Raw genomic sequence first — 17474 nt, 5'->3', positions numbered from 1 at the left:
TGCTCAAATTTTTGAAATTTTTATTAAAATTATTATTTCTTTATTAACGAACATGTCGTTGTTGTGAATCCGTGGCCCCACGTTGTTTCAGGAGTTATTTTATTTTTCGTCATTCCTGTTCTGGACCGGGAGGAACTAGAGAGCGGCATTAATTCTGCTGCTTATGTCATTGTTTTTATTGTAGGAAGAAAAGATTGGAGTTTCGATTCAGGACATGAGCTTTGAATATAATTATACGTATGGAAAACATAACGCCAAGTAATTATAAGTAAAAAATTAAATCAAACGGACTAGCTGAGCTAGCTCAATTCCCTCCAGCACTACTTCAGACATTAGTCAAGTTCATGCCACGTCGTGTTGCGGCACTTCCGCGTGCTCGCGGGGGCCCTATACGATATTAGGCATGTGAACCAGTTTCTTGGCTCTTCAGGGTAGGTAATCTGCATAACTTGTATGCCAACAACTCAACTCCCCATGATGTGATCTTTATCACATTTTTCTCAGTAATGCACTTAACACAAACCCATTTTGTTGAATTCTAACTTCATTTTGCAAAACTTATTGTTCATCATGTTCGTGCGACCAATTTAATAGCCAACTCATTCTTTATACCTATCATTTCAGTGGCATTAGGTTAAATGTATCGCAGTAACTCTTACAGCTTATCAGAAAATTTTTCGGTCGCTCTTCTACTTCAGAGAGGCTGAAATTGTAACTTAGTTAAATAAGAATAGCTTGGATTCGAAAGTTGTGTGAATAGATCTTCTGTCACATTTGTATAGTACACACATATTTGCAAAACAGTAAACATACAATTAAGCCAGAATCCTAGCTGACAACTTTGTGTTAAACTAAAACTCTAAGCAATTAGTAATTGTAAACTGTCCAAAGAGCAAACGAGTCTATCACAATCGAGCAGCCCGAGCAATAACCAAAGAAAGTGCAGCTTACAGAGAAAAGCATAACAACAAATATCGGGAGATCACTAGATAATATAATAGCTTGAAAAAGAGTAAATACAAGCTAGTACACAAGTGACGGTTGACGTTCAACATCGGTCGCGCGTTTGTATTTCATGCGCCAGTGGCCGATCGGAAACAACCACCACACTGACAATGGACTCTTATAACATACACAAAACCAACATTAATATACAGTTCACTTAAACAAATCCCCACAACGCCATAATTCAAGATCATCACGTAGGAAACAAATGGTGATAAGTGTTATATCCTAGCCCGTAATGCCACCCGAGCCCGCTGCCAAAAGGTTGGCAGCATCAAAGTCCGGACGCCGTCCGCATAAGCAGCGCCAGCGAGACAGGAAATCGCCGCAAGTCTGCGCGCGCCACCGCTGGCTTCTGGCTTCTTAAGCGCTGGAGTCGCGAGCGCTAGGACAGTTCTGTATTCGCCGCTCAGTTGTATACTCGCCACCGAATTGTGTACTTGCTAGTCAGTTGTGTGTTCATCGCAGCAGAGTTGTTGTTTGTCGTCAGCCGACGCTGACCTAGCCGCTCCGACTCGAACTAGACAGATTTCTGTAGACACGGAGTTCACTACTGTGTTTCTGTATCTTCGTTAATAAAGATAAGTACCGACTTTTATTTAATCAGAGTGTTTGGGTTTTCATCTTTCTGTTCACTGTTCCAGCGGACCGGTCGGCCCGCTATTAAAAGTGTGGCGGTGACTTCGTAAGCCGTTTCTACAGCGAATTGTTTGTCGCTACGAACGCCGCCACAAAAATAAGATTCGGTTCAAAGTTTCTTAAATTTGGCTTTGCGTAATAAAGCGCAGCTACAGTTGATGTTAATTCTGCCGTTAAGGCAGCTTACTTCAAGTTAACATTCATAAAAGGTAATCTGCAGAGCTACTTAGAAGTTTGACCTTGTAAATAACGAAAACCTGGACGCAGTTTTAATTACTAAGAACACCGTCTTTTGACAGCACGAGGTTTTCAACTAGTTACAACCGCCCGCAAGCAGAAAGTGATATAATAAAATCCAACTTCAGTTGGAAGTTAATCTTTAGCACTCAGACGAGTAATTCATTGACAAATTATGAGAGTAGCAATTCATTCAGATAAGATACAAATCCGCCGAACATCAGCCACAACTGAGAGCAATCAAAACCAAGAAACAAATCAGTTAACTCGACTCTCAATTAATTGTGATGCAAACTCAGCACTCAAGTGATTTAAAAGAACACCCCTCGAACAAACAGAGTGATCACACGGGGTAATCACGGTCTGGAAACGACCCACCAGACAATTAGTTCACCATTTGAGAATTAATCCAGGGAGCTGTCGTAGAAGTGCAACCCAGGCAGCCCAAATTCCAAAGTCTCGTCACTGCGCAAAGGCGGAACGACTCTTTGAGCAGAACGATTGTTTGTACAGAGCCTATGTTTACTGGCCACTGCGGCCACACGCCATTTCCGCTCGCCAGCAGCGTCAGGCGCCGCAACGGCAACACCGCACCGTTGCTGTACAGCGGTACACGACCGCCAACTGAACTCCCTGCTGTGGCCCTTGCAGACCCGCCCCATACTACTGCTCCGCAGAGCGCCGGGCCCCTCATATCAAGGGCGCACTCGCCAAACAGAGCGCCGCAAAGCTTGTCGTTTGCGAAAGCAAATGCGTCGCAGCAGGTCACGACTTGTTTATATGTAAGAAATTGTGCTTCACGTAACACACTCTGTTGGTTCCGATACACTCATAAGGCAGGGTCCAGTCACTTTAATGTGCCCACAGCGTAAGTTCGACGTCAACGTGGAATAACCACACACGGGTGGCAGGTTGGAGCACAAGCAGTGGAGGATTATGAAATGTGTCTGCGGAACGCGGAAAACAGTGCAGTCGTTGTTGTATTGCGGAAACGGAGCAATTTATCTCACGTCCAAAAGGGCCAGGGGTGGAAGCATTCCCGAAACGGCTAAGTATGTAAACTATTCTCATGCCGCAGTAGTCAAGTATACTGTGCATGGCAAAATGACGCCATCCAAAAGCATCGCCGAGCCAACTGTGCTTCATTACAGGTCATAGATGAGACGGGTGTACGACAGCTGCGGAGATGTGTACGGGCGAAAAGATATGCAAATGTTGAGAAACTGGGCTCTCAGATGAACCAAGGGACTGACAACAATGTTTCCTCAGCGACCGTTCAGCGAAAGTTGCTGTACAGGTCTTCCGCAGCAGGAGCCTGGCTTGTGCACTCATGCTGACTGCTTTTCATCGGCGACGAAGGGCGGAATTTGCACGGCTTTTCATCGGCGACGAAGGGCGGAATTTGCACGCCAGTACCGTAGTGACGACTGGTGGCCTTTTCAGATGAGTCACGTTTTATACTCCACATTGTACAGGTGGTTAACACACTGCAACAATCGTCGGAAGGGTCTAGACGGGAGGAGAGAGCAACATGGTCTGCGGAATGAATTCGTGGACCAGTTCCCGTCAGGTCACCGAAGTTAAGCGCTGGGATAGCACTTGGATGGGAGACCATTCTGTCTGCCGAGTGCTGTTGGCAAGGGGGGTGCACTCAGCCCTGTGTGGCTAACTGAGGAACTGCTTAATTGAGAAGTAGCGGCGCCGGTTTCGTAAACTGACATATGGCCGGGAGAGCGGTGCACTGACCACATGACCTTCCACATCCGCATCCAGTCACACCTGTGGGCTGAGAATGACACAGCGGCCTGTTGGTACTGTTGGACCTTCATGGCTCACTCAGGCGGAGTTTGGTCTTTTTGTCAACGGCCTTGCCACAGTGGTAACACCGGTTGCTGTCAGATCAGCGAAGTTAAGCATTGTCGGACTAGTTGGCACTTGCATGGATGATCATCCAGTCTTCCGAGCAGTGCTGGCAAGCAGGGTGCACTCAGCCCTTGAAAGGCGAACTGAAGAGCTACTTGATTGAGAAGTAGCAGCTTTGATCTCGTAAACTGACATAAGGCAGGAAGAGCAGTGTGCTGACCTCATGCTCCGCATCCAGTGAAACCTGTGCGCTGAGGATGACACGGCGGCCTGTCGGTGCAGTTGGGCCTGATCAGACGTTTAGTTTTAGTTTTTTTAATGGTTTCATGGCATTCCCTTGGTGATATGGTCATTCTGGAAGCCATAACGCTTCAACACAAGTATGCATCAATCCTTGGGGACCATGTAGACCTCCAGATTCCGTTTTTACCTGTGCACGATGGAATCTGCCAGCAGGACAATGCAACATGTCACACAGCTCGCGATGGACGTGCGTGGTTCGAAGAGCACCAGAATGAGTTTACCGAAACCCCTGGCCATTGAACTCCACATTTTTAGACCCAATAGAGAATGTGTGGGACCACCTCAATCGGACTGTTCGCACCATGGATCCTCAACCGTGAAACCTAGCACAGCTGGCCACTGCACTGTTGCTGGCTTGTCGTGACATCCCTGTCGTACCTTCCAGAACCGCAGTGACTCTCTTTCTGCACGTCTTGCAGTGGACTGCCATGCAAAAGATGGTTATTCAGGCTTTTGACAGGTGGTCACATTAAGGGGCTCCGGAACGCCCTATACTTGCAATGTCAAAATAACGCTTATAAATTACATCTTTCCTCACAAAGTATTTGAGGTAGGAAGTTGAACTTTTTACAGATTATTTATTGGAATATGGGCTACAACTTAACACAGGGATTTTACAAAATTTCAGTTCAGTTATTAAAGATGATTTTTTTTCAATTGTAATGAAAATTCACAACATTTTTTCGCAATTTTTTATTTATATATTCAAAAATATACAGTTTTTAGGACAAAGGCTGTGTTAAATTATGCAGAAGGTACTGTGTAACATTTACTGAAAGTTTGAAACAAATATGTTTGAAAGATCCTTAGAAAACATGTAATTAGTATGAGAAAATAAAAGTTTTGGGAATCGAGCGACAAAGATTGGATTAACTTTTTAGTGCATTCCAGGTCCATAGGATGGATTACCCTCATCCTCTGCAAACTCCTCCTCCAGCTTCCTCTTGTTCCTCCTCCTGTTTACTCTTGCTTGTATTTCTAGACTCTTTACAGCCCTGTCTGCAGCCCGAAGGCGTTCCTTGTCTAAAGCAAGCATCGCTCGTTGTTGTGTTCGTAGATTTTGCTACCATTTTGTTCAGTTGCAGTTACTGCAACACTGTTCCAAAAGGTGGTCATGTATGAACACTTATCACATTTCAGTTGTATTTCACTAGCAAGTCCTACGTGCTTTAATATGGAGAGTTCCAGACCAACTTCACTACAATGAATACATCTTACACAGTTTGAAAAAATTCCTTTGAGAACCGACATATCAAATATTTCATTCACATCCGATTCACCCATAAAACATTCATAGTTTTCACTCATTGAACCAAGCTTCTTCTGTGAAGTATTTTCTTTCCCACTTTGACTGCTATGGGCAGGTGTACTTGAGAGGTTAGGTTCACTCACTTGGTTATCGTCTTTATTGTTTACAGTAATAACACATACCTTTGGCTTTCCAACATTTCTCCTTTTCTTAAAAGCCTTCAGAGGATTTCTAATAACTTTACTTTTACTCATTATTATACTTCAACAAAACAGAGACTCAAGAAACAGAATTAATTACGAATATTTTCGAGATAACGACAGAGTAAATAAACATGAAACAATCAACAATCACACCAGCGATATATATTGAACCATCACAGGTTAGCCACAACACATACTTTATCTCACATCACTAAAATGTATCTGATGAACACGGACGTTAATAATAACACCATTTGACAGCAGTTTAACAGCGCCACAGTGGGTCACGCCCAAGTAGAACACATTTCAAAAAAAAATTAAAAATAGTTGCAGTCTTTGGAATTGAATAAATTATATATCCATTAAAAGGTAGTAGTCTGCAGATTCAGAAAACGCAAAAAAGTAAAAATTGAACTTTTCATAATTTTGAGCCTTTCCGGAGCCCCTTAATATGACTGGACAGTGTAGAAAATTCTGAAATTTTCAAGTTAAATTACAGAAATTTTTATTTGTGTTAGAAATGGCGAAACTAGTCGAAATACAAGGCGTGTTTTTTAAGTAAGGTCTGTTTTGTTGTAGACACTAGTAGTTCGCGCGCATACCGCAACGAGCGCGTGCGTCGTGTACCGGCATGCCTCTGGAACAACTGTGCTCAGTTACGTCTCTGTAGCTAACCTGTACAGTTCTGTTCTGTGCTTTCAAACTGTTTAAGACTATCAACTCACCCGCCGCGTGTGAGGTTCGCTCAATGATACGGTTTTTGTCAGCAACGAACCTGTCTGCTACAGAAATTCATCGACAGATTTGCGAAGTGTATGGTGATACTGTTATGAGTGAAAGCAAAGTGCATAAGTAGGTACGAGAATTCAAAGATGGCCGTGACAACGTCCATTATGAGGACCGCTCCAGTCGCCCTTCTTTGGTTGCAGAAAATTTGGTGGCTTCAGTTGAAGTGAGGATGCATGAGAACAGGGGCTTCACAATAACAGGTCTCTCAAACGAATTTCCTGACGTGTCGAAATCAGTGCTTTACAACATTGTTTCTAAATACGTAAAGCTTAGGAAACTCTGCTCCTGTTGAGTCCCGAAACTCCTAACAGAGGGCTACAAAAACCTAAGGTTTGAGTGCGCGATGAAGTTCTTGACTTGCTATCACGAAGAAGGTGACGGCTTCTTGAGTCAGATTGTAACTGGAGACGAAACGCGGGTTTCACATATCACGCCCGAATCGAAGCAACAGAGCATGAAATGGAGACACATACACTCGCCTGTAAAGGTGAAGGCCAAACAGACTCTGTCCCAGCGCAAAATCATGGTGTCGGTGTTCTGGGATAGGCATGGTGTTTTGTTCGTCGACATCATGCAATGAGGAACCACTATCAATGCAGAAACAAACTACCAAACCCTGAGAAAGCTACGCAGAGCGATTCAAAACAAAAGACGTGGCATGCTAACAAAGGGAATTTTCATTCTCCATGACAATGCAAGACTTCACCCTTGAAAGGTGGCTACACTGAGCCACTGCGCCAGAGATTGCGCCAAAGAGTATTATTAAGCCGCCTCCACAGTGCTTGGAGAGAGCTCGTAGTAGTCAGTGCCTGTTAAGAACTCGTAGAAGTCAGTGCTTGGAGAGAGCTCGTAGTAGTCAGTGCCTGTTAAGAACTCGTAGAAGTCAGTGCTAGGGAGAGCTCGTAGTAGTGAGTGCCTGTTAAGAACTCGTAGTAGTCAGTGCTTGTCGAGAGCTTGTACTAGTCAGTGCCTGTTAAGAACTCGTAGAAGTCAGTGCTAGGGAGAGCTCGTAGTAGTCAGTGCCTGTCGAGGACTCGAAGTAGTCTGTGCTGAGATGTTGTAGCAGAGAGTGTTTGTTGAGATGTGCTATTAGGCAGTGCTTGCTGAGATGTGATATTGGAGAGTTCTGGTTGAGATGTGATAGTAGAGAGTCGGTGTGAGATATAATGTAAGGATTAGAGTGATTTTCATCAATATAAATGAGGTAACTAACTCCGTTTCTTTTTATTTCAGTGTCCTAAATAATGCATCATTACAGGTTCAGTCAACAAAGCATCTGGCGTGTGTTCTTGCATTAGAGTTTAATTCTGATTTCCTTACGCAATTATAGTATTTCTAATTTTCTTTTATCACGTCAGTATAATTGGTATTTAAAAATTCTTGTCTTGTTGAAGAAGAACCGTGCCAGATGTACGTTGAGTCACACTCCCACATACAGAACAGTTATACTTGTGCTTTGGTTTAGTAGGTTTTATAGTTGCTGGGGACTTAATTAATTAACTGTGTTTATGAAAATTTTCTTTCATTGTTTGTTGTTATTCTATGCAGTCAGATTGCGTAAAAATACTGGTCAGGGCCAACCGATTACGAAACAGCGTAATCGGACACACAGCTACGAAAAACTAAAAGTATTTTCAATCATATTTAATTAAGCCCCCATGCACCCTGCAGGTCAGACCCGCGACCTATTGGACAGTTCTGGCTGGGAAGTTTCAGACCACCCACCCTAAAGTCCTGATCTTGTGCCGAGCGATTACCATCTGTTTCTCCACCCCAAAACACCTCAGTGGCAACTGTTACAATGATGACTACGACGTGAAAACGGCAGTGAACTCTTGGTTATCGGAGCAGGCAGCATGTTTTTATGAAGAAGGCATTTTAAAATTGATTGAGAGGTATGATATGTGTTTCAACAAACTTGGCAACTATGTCGAAAAATAGAGTGAAGTATGTACTTTCTGAAAATTTACTTTTTTGAAATAACATTTTGTTGTGTACTTTTACTTAAAAAACACGCCTCGTAAATGGTAAAGATTCCAACACACACATTTAGACTCTACCATTACGAGAAAGCCGTAGTAGCCAGTCACATCTTTAACGACAGGTTAACCGTGATTAAGACACTCGACAACTTCGCTGGACTGTAAGCTGAAAATAAGGTTTTTCTTTCTCATGGCTTCATCGGTATCTTTACGTGATCGGTAAGTTAATCTGCATTTGGCGCTATTACTGGTAGAAGCTGTCCGGATGCCCTTCCTGTCCCCTCCCCCCCCCCCCCCCCCCAATCCGTCCCCCACTCCCCTCTGTTCCGCACGCAACCGGGACGGAATTTGTCTATCCCATCTGCCTGCGTCTGATATTATTTCATGTGAAAGTGTAAGAAAGTTTTCGAAATGTTTGCGAATCATGTAACTACTGAGACGGCAACGTGGGCACCGGCCCGCATTTGACCTAGTCGGATGCGGGAAACTACCTAAAAACCACATCCAGGCTGGCCAACACAACACTGGCTCTCGTCGTTAATTTGTCGGGCGGATATCGTCCGGGGCTCGCTAGTCTCCCTGAATCCCGGAAGCGGAGTGTTAAATGGTTCAAATGGCTGTGAGCACTATGGGACTTAACTTCTGAGGTCATCAGTCCCCTAGAACTTAGAACTACTTAAACCTAACTAACCCAAGTACATCACACACATCCATGCCCGAGGCAGGATTCGAACCTGCGACCGTAGCGGTCGCGCGGTTCCAGACTGTAGCACCGTGAACCGCTCGGCCACTCTGTCCTGCGCGGAGTGTTAACCCTGACGGTTTGCAAGGTGAAAATAATGGATGTGATAACGGTGTTGCTCTGTCCAAAAATTTTCTCACTGAAAAATTTATCTAGAAGTACCATGTTCAATGAGCAAGCACGCTAACCATCATACGTAATTCAGTTGCTGAGATACAACATTTGCGATAGGCAATTGCTAGTCTAGTTTCACTGGACAATTCCGCTGATGAGCTCATATTTTCTAACGCATCTTAAACATGTAACTGTCTATCGTGTGAATTTGTTGGTGATGTTTTGCTGTTCTCTCCCATTGCAAAGTATTTGCTATAGTGCTCGCGACTGAACCGTCAGTTGGAAACGTTCCCAACAATAAATAAGAATGTAAAATTTGTACTTCATGTAAATAAGTGTGAAACTTTGATCAACTATTGCAGTTACCTAAATATTAATTCTCTCTTTTATTCTAACCTTGTTATTCATACAGGGGATGAACATAGTGTGTAATAAATGCCGTGGCATAATACCTGCAGGTGGCAGTAAGAGGCTCAGAATCTATTTTGAACAAAAAAAAACTGAAGCTGTGGATGTAGTCAGAGCATAATCCAAACCACAATTATGAAAATTTGGAAATTTGTGGTAAGTTCTTATGGGAGGAAACTGGTGAGGTCATCGGTCCCTAGGCTTACACACTACTTACTCTAACTTAAGCTAACTTATGCTAAGGACAACACACACAGCCATGCCCGAAGGACTCGAACCTCCAACGGGGAGAGCCGCGTGAACCGTGACAAGACGCCCCAGACCACGCGGCTATCACGCGCAGCAACAGCTCGAGAGAAACTGCACTTGCACACGACTATATGTATTTCAAGGCCAGTTCCACTAGGAAGACCGCAAATTAAATTTTAATATTGCCACTAGAAGTGTACCTATGCGACCTTCACATGTATGCAGTCCACAAGAATATTTTCATATGTTTCTTGGAAGCGAAATGTTGGACATTATTGTTGAGGAGTCAAACAGACTATCCATTCAGAAAAAGTCCTGCAAAAGGGCTGAAACGTGACAGACAAGAATTAGAAATTTTAATAGGAATGGTGTTCTTTATGTCTGTGATTGGACTCCCTTCTACTAGAGAATACTGGAATCCTGAGACTAGAGTTTCCATTGTAGCTGATTGAATGCGTGTAAATCACTTTGAACAAATAAATGGTAACACACATTTTGCTGGTAATTTAAAAACAATACCCAAAGGAGAGCCAGGATATGATCCTATGTACAAAATTAGAAGCCTTATTGAGCATAATGTTTCTAAGAGTAAAGTGGTACCGAAGTCGGAAAAATTCAGCCTTGACGAGTAGACTTAATCATTCAAAGGGCGTCATTCAATGCAACAGTACAATAAAAAAACCAAAGAGATGTGACTACAGAATGTTTGTTCTTTCTGATGTGAATGGTTTAGTATACAACTACGAACTGTATACTGGCAGAATTAACCAAAATGAACATCTTCCTGACATAGGAGCCAGTGGAAATGTTGTGATAAGGCTAGTAAGTGTAATAGTCAAGTACAAAAATAATAAAATATTTTTTGACAACTGGTTTTGTAGTTTAGATCTGGAAATGAAACTGGCAGTAAGAGGAATCTACAACCTAGGCACTGTTCGTTCCAATCGTCCAAGGGAATGTGTGTTCGACCCTGACAAGAAAATGAAGTGATCTGGAAAAGGTGCAACAGATGAAAGACAGTATTCCATGGGAGATATGCAGCATTCTGCTGTAAAGTGGCGTGACAACAAATTTGTAACATTCCTCAGCAATTTTGTGGGAGCAAATCCAATGACCGAAGCAGAAATATTTGACAAGAAGTTGAAGAAGTCAGTCAAGGTGTCTTGTCCCAAGCCAGTAGTAGAGTGTAATCAGTTCATAGGAGGTGTAGATCTTGTGGATTCAGTTCTAGCATTGTATTGGATCCAGATACGTTCCAAAAAATGGTATCACAGAATATTTTTTCATATTCTAGACCTGATTATAGTGAATGCTTGGTTTCTTTACAGAAGAGATGCACTATCAAGTGGAATGCATTGGAAAAGCATGCTTCCTTTAGCAGAGTTCTAGAAGGTCATAGGTAGATGTTTGTTGTTCCAGGGGAAAAGTGAGGCAAGAAAGCAAGAAAAACCTAAAAGTAATTCCATTGAGAGAGCCTACATGGCGAAGAAGAAGAAAGGACCAACAGCTGCACTGCCTGGAAAAGATATGCGGCTAGATGGCATAGGACATTTGCCTATTATGGATGTCAAAGGAAGGTGCAAAGTTCCATCATGCAATGGAATTGTGGGAATGAAGTGTTGAAATGCAAGGTGCATTTATGTTCCACTGCAAATAATAACTGTTTTCTGAAATTTCACACTCAGTGATGAAATGAGATATCGAATTGTTAAATAATATGACAAAATATTAAAAAAAACAGAAAAGTAACAGTTGTTCACCTAAAACTATTCGTATATGTATGTAGAATCACAATTGTGCATCTTTCCTAAGTTATTTTATACATGTACGTAAATAAAAATGTTGTGAGTCTTCTGGGAAGTGTGTTGACATACACATCGTGTTGCCATATGGCAACAAACTAAAATATTGACTAAATCAAAATTACATCAAAATTTCGATGTTTAACCTATTATATAATATTTTGTGTGTCAGACTGTACCCCAGATATGTTTTTCATTTGAAACTGGTTTCCTAAAAACAAAAATCATGCAGTAGAGGGTTAGTAGTGTTTTGACCGAATTACTAGGTCGAGTAGGTCACAGGTGGCAACAATTTCTTAATGTGAAAAGTATCAAGACGTACTACACTTCGGAGTGCTCATTAAACAAATGGTTTACACATAAAGGTCGATTCATGTTGGATGTCTACGGGACGGAACGGTAGGCGAAGTCACCATCTAGTTCAGTGCCGCATGGCGAAGGTGTACTGTAAGGTACCATCTGTGAAACTGAAATTCGGAACAGCGTATTTAAATCAAGGAACCAGAAATGACAGAGCCTATTAATTACCAAAACAAACTTCATGAGAGATGTCCTACACAAAGATTATATGGTGAATGTTCCACATTGCTGAGAAGTGGGAGAATGGGAAAAGTGACATCGACACATTTAAAATCGTCGACATCAAAGCGCCAGAGGAAATATGTACCTCAAAAGAAAGCAAACAATGTTTAGAACACAACATGTAAAGACTTATTACCTTACCTAATCTGTTTTATTTTATTTCAAGGTCCCAATTAACCAAACAAACACCTATATTTTTATCCTACAAAAGGTCTGACCTTTTTTACTGTTAGAGAAAGATTTTTGAATGAAAATTGCTTCATGTATTTGTGTTGCTATTTTTGCATATTGTTGGCTTTTTCGTTGTTCTGATATTTTACAGCTTACACAATTCTTCGTTTTCAGACATTTGGCCTTTCTTTTGTAGAAAAGGTGGAGAAACACCCACACGAAATTGTGCAAATCCTTCTGGAACTTTCGCACAGTGTCATGGAAACAAAGCAAACAACAAGATGCAGATTAAGAAGACACAAAAGCACAAAATTTACCTCTACAATACGCGTGATCGCAGCAAGAATTGCTTTGGTTCCGATGTCAGCAAACGACGACACAGTTTCTTCACCGATGTCAACGTTAAAACTTACTTCCCGAGAATCCTTGAGGTTTGTGCGTTTATACTGGCGTTTCAGTCCCGTTCCGTTCCGTTCTGTTGAGAGCCTGTGTGAACTCCACAATTTAAAATGTAAGTGGCGTGTTTTTTTTCCATTTCATCACTTTCCGTGCCGTGTAATTAGATTATACATACAGGGCGTTAGAGATATAAGTGCAACTGTTGTGATCATTGGTATCTTAACAGGTACTCACTGCAGTATGTTAGTCGTTTTTTTCTCTGCGTCTTACAGTTTTCCCGCAAACACGTAGCATAATATACTACCTGATGTTTTCTGCACGATAGTAACTGCGCCACTAAGTGGATGACGCTGGTCAGTATAGACTAACTGTTTTGCTACCGCGTTTCCACACTTCAAATACCTGATCTTCTGCCCAGGATAAAATATGCATTAATGGTCAATACTTGGAAGTACTAACTAACGGGAAAGCATACTATTCCTAATAGTTACAATTGTTAGTCTGCAAATGAAGTAAATACTGATGTAATGTTGTTCAGCACATTGTCTTCAGTCATCAGTTAATACACAGATTGGTCAGAAAATGTGTGAATGCTTGTAGGGATGTTACAGGGCAGGTTGTACTGAGACATAAATGTTAAGAAAGAAATTCGATACGTTGCTCCGTTCCCGAGTTATTTAGCATAGAATTTAGCCAATCGGGGCTTCGCGCGCTCACACTCAAGCGGCCTGCCAGGGGCGTTGTTGCCCAACGAGTGCTTTGTCTCGTTAGCTGAAACTTGAATTTACGCGCGCGACGATTTGATTGGCTAACTTCAATGCTAAATAACTCGGAAACGGCGCAACGTATCGAATTTTTTCTTGTAACATTCATATCTCAGTACAACCTGCCCTGCAACATCCCTACAAGCGTTTCAGACATCTTCTGACAATACTGTATATGCACTTATACAGCTCACACCCCGTGTAATATACCAATGTAACAGGTAACAGAATATTAATTTAAAGCAATATTTAAAAAAAAAATTCCATTTTCAGTCTTGCAGGATGACTGATAAGAAGCAGTATTGTCACAAGCTCATTTCGAAGTATTGCTCAGCTAGTCCGTTTGATTTAATTTTTTACTTATAATTACTTGGCGTTATGTTTTCCATACGTATAATTATATTCAAAGCTCATGTCCTGAATCGAAACTCCAATCTTTTCTTCCTACAATAAAAGCAGTGATGTAAGCAGCAGAATTTATGCTGCTCTCGAGTTCCTCCCGGTCCAAAACAGGAATGACGAAAAATAAAATAGCTCCTGAAACAACGCGGGGCAACGGATTCGCAATAACGGCATGTTCGTTAATAAAGAAATAATAATTTTAATAAAAATTTCAAAAATTTGATCAAAACTGAAGACGATTCTATAGCATACCACCTCCATTAGGATAAGGCCTGGTAAAGCACTATGGTGTTCAAATCATTCTTCGAGTTGATGACAGCTTTTCTTTTTTAGTTCAGTAATACCATTTAGTGGACTCGATCCACGGAGGTGGAAGCCGGGAAGCTTCCTCCCAACACCGGAAGTGTTTAAACTCAGAAGAGTGTTCCTGGAGCCACTCTGTAGCAATTCTGGACGTGTGGGGTGTCGCATTGTCGTGCCGGAATTGCCGAAGTCCGTAGGAATGCACAATGGACATGAGTAGATGCAGGTGATCGGACAGAATGCTTACGCACTTGTCACCTTTCAGAGTGATACCTAGACTATTAAGGGTACCACACCACTCAAACCGCACGCGCCCCACGCCATTACACAGCCTCCAGTAGCTTCAACAGTCCCCTGTTGACGTGCAGGGTCCATGGATTCATGAGATTGTCCCCATACCCGTAGACGTCCATCCACATTTGAAACGAGACTCTCCAACCAGGCAACATGTTTCCAGTCATCAACAGTCCAATGTCGGTGTTGACGGGCCCAGAAGAGACGTAAAGCTTTGTTTCGTGCAGTCATTAAGGGTACACGGGTGGGCCTTCGGCTCCGAAAGCCCATATCGATTATGTTTCTTTGAATGGTTCAAATGGCTCTGAGCACTATGGGACTTAAACATCTGAGGTCATCAGTCCCCTAGAACTAAGAACTACTTAAAACTAACTAACCTAACGACATCACACACATCCATGCCCGAGGCAGGATTCGAACCTGCGGCCGTAGCGGTCGCGCGGTTCCAGACTGGAGCGCCTAGAACAGCTCGGCCACAACGGCCGGCCTTTTGAATGCTGACACTTGTTGATGGCCCAGCATTGAAATCTGGAGCAGTTTGCGGAAGGGTTACACTTCTGTCACGTTGAACGATTCTCTTCATTCGTCGTTGGTCCCGTTCTTGCAGGAACAGACGTTAAAGTTACCTCTGGCGTGCCACAGGGGAGTGTTATGGGACTATTGCTTTTCACAATATATATAAATGACCTAGTAGATAGTGTCGGAAGTCCCATGCGGCTTTTCGCGGATGATGCTGTAGTATACAGAGAAGTTGCAGCATTAGAAAATTGTAGCGAATTGCAGGAAGATCTGCAGCGGATAGGCACTTGGTGCAGGGAGTGGCAACTGAGCCTTAACATAGACAAATGTAATGTATTGCGAATACATAGAAAGAAGGATCCTTTATTGTATGATTATATGATAGCGGAACAAACACTGGTAGCAGTTACTTCTGTAAAATATCTGGGAGTATGCGTGCGGAACGATTTGAGGTGGAATGATCACATGAAATTAATTGTTGGTAAGGCGGATACCAGGTTGAGATTCATTGGGAGAGTCCTTAGAAAATGTACTCCATCAACAAAGGAGGTGGCTTACAAAACACTCATTCGACCTATACTTGAATATTGCTCATCAGTGTGGGATCCGTACCAGATCGGGTTGACGGAGGAGATAGAGAAGATCCAAAGAAGAGCGGCGCGTTTCGTCACAGGGTTATTTGGTAACCGTGATAGCGTTACGGAGATGTTTAACAAACTCAAGTGGCAGACTCTGCAAGAGAGGCGCTCTGCATCGCGGTGTAGCTTGCTCGCCAGGTTTCGAGAGGGTGCGTTTCTGGATGAGGTATCGAATATATTGCTTCCCCCTACTTATACCTCCCGAGGAGATCACGAATGTAAAATTAGAGAGATTAGAGCGCGCACACGGAGGCTTTCAGACAGTCGTTCTTCCCTCGAACCATACGCGACTGGAACAGGAAAGGGAGGTAATGACAGTGGCACGTGAAGTGCCCTCCGCCACACACCGTTGGGTGGCCTGCGGAGTATAAATGTAGATGTAGATGTAGATGTAGAACTTATTCCGGCCACGGTGATGTAGGAGATCTGATGTTTTACCGGATTCCTGATATTCACGGTACACTCGTGAAATGGTCGTACGGGAAAATCCCCACTTCATCGCTGCCTCGGAGATGCTGTGTCCCATAGTTCGTGAGCCGACAATAACACCAAGTTCAAACTCTCTTAAATCTCGATAACCAGCCACTGTAGCAGCAGTAATCGATCTAACAACAGCGCCAGGGGCCGGCCGAAGTGACCGTGCGGTTAAAGGCGCTGCAGTCTGGAACCGCAAGACCGCTATGGTCGCAGGTTCGAATCCTGCCTCGGGCATGGATGTTTGTGATGTCCTTAGGTTAGTTAGGTTTAACTAGTTCTAAGTTCTAGGGGACTAATAACCTCAGCAGTTGAGTCCCATAGTGCTCAGAGCCATTTGAACCATTTTTTGAACAGCGCCAGGCACTTGCTGTCTTATGTAGGCGTTGCCGACCGCAGCGCCGTATTCTGCCTGTTTACATCTCTCTGTATTTGAAAACGCATGCCTACACCAGTTCTCTTCGCGCTTCAGTGTAGCATGTAACAGTAAAATATCTTAAGTGTGACTGTGATGTTGAGTGACGTTGTGCACATTATCTGATTTAGGTAAGTAAGGCATTATTAAACTAATATTGTAAAGATATTTTATGTTACATCGAAACACACAGGAAACTGTTGGTTTACGATATGGATATGTAGTGGTTACGTTGTATCGATTATGTCTAGTGATTAGAGTTGATTTTGGCAAAATTCTTGTTACAGACATGAGCATTTTATGTCCTAATGTTGTACATTTATGAACAATAAACCGAAAAGATTTTAGTTATCTTGATAAAGGGGACATTGTGCAGTTGTGCATAGTTTACTGTAAAGAAAACAACTAATGTACACTGAGACTTTTGTCGAATATATCAAAGAGATTAGAGGAGCGTTTCACTATCACACGATCACACAAAAGGGTGTGGCTCACTGTACTTAGGTGGGTGGGTCTTTTCACAGAGTGTGATGAGTCAGAGGGCTGTGCACTGCCGTACAAGGCATTGGAGTGAGGCCCACAGTCTGTTACATTAGACGCAAAGGGCTGGACAGCCGTGGGCACATCCTAGGACAGCACCATCACGGGCAGCAGCACCAATTACGCAGCTGAGCCCATCAGTCGTGGCAGCCGCACGGACATCAGCATTATTCTCTGGTCGCTGTCGAGTCTCCCCCAGGCTGGCAACGCCTAGTGGGTTAACTCGTCTAAGTGAGACAGAGAACTGCTGAGAGCTCGTTAGCAAGAACATATGACATGAAATAGAGTAGGATTCACATCTGTGTACCCTATCTAAATAACTGTTATTGGAAGTAACCATTATACAGGGGTCCCGTATATACAAATATGTGGATTCCCTGCAAAGAGC

This window comes from Schistocerca serialis, chromosome 1, assembly GCF_023864345.2.
Source record: "Schistocerca serialis cubense isolate TAMUIC-IGC-003099 chromosome 1, iqSchSeri2.2, whole genome shotgun sequence".
Taxonomy (NCBI): Eukaryota; Metazoa; Arthropoda; class Insecta; order Orthoptera; family Acrididae; genus Schistocerca; species Schistocerca serialis.
Note: the sequence above shows the minus strand (reverse complement) of the source record.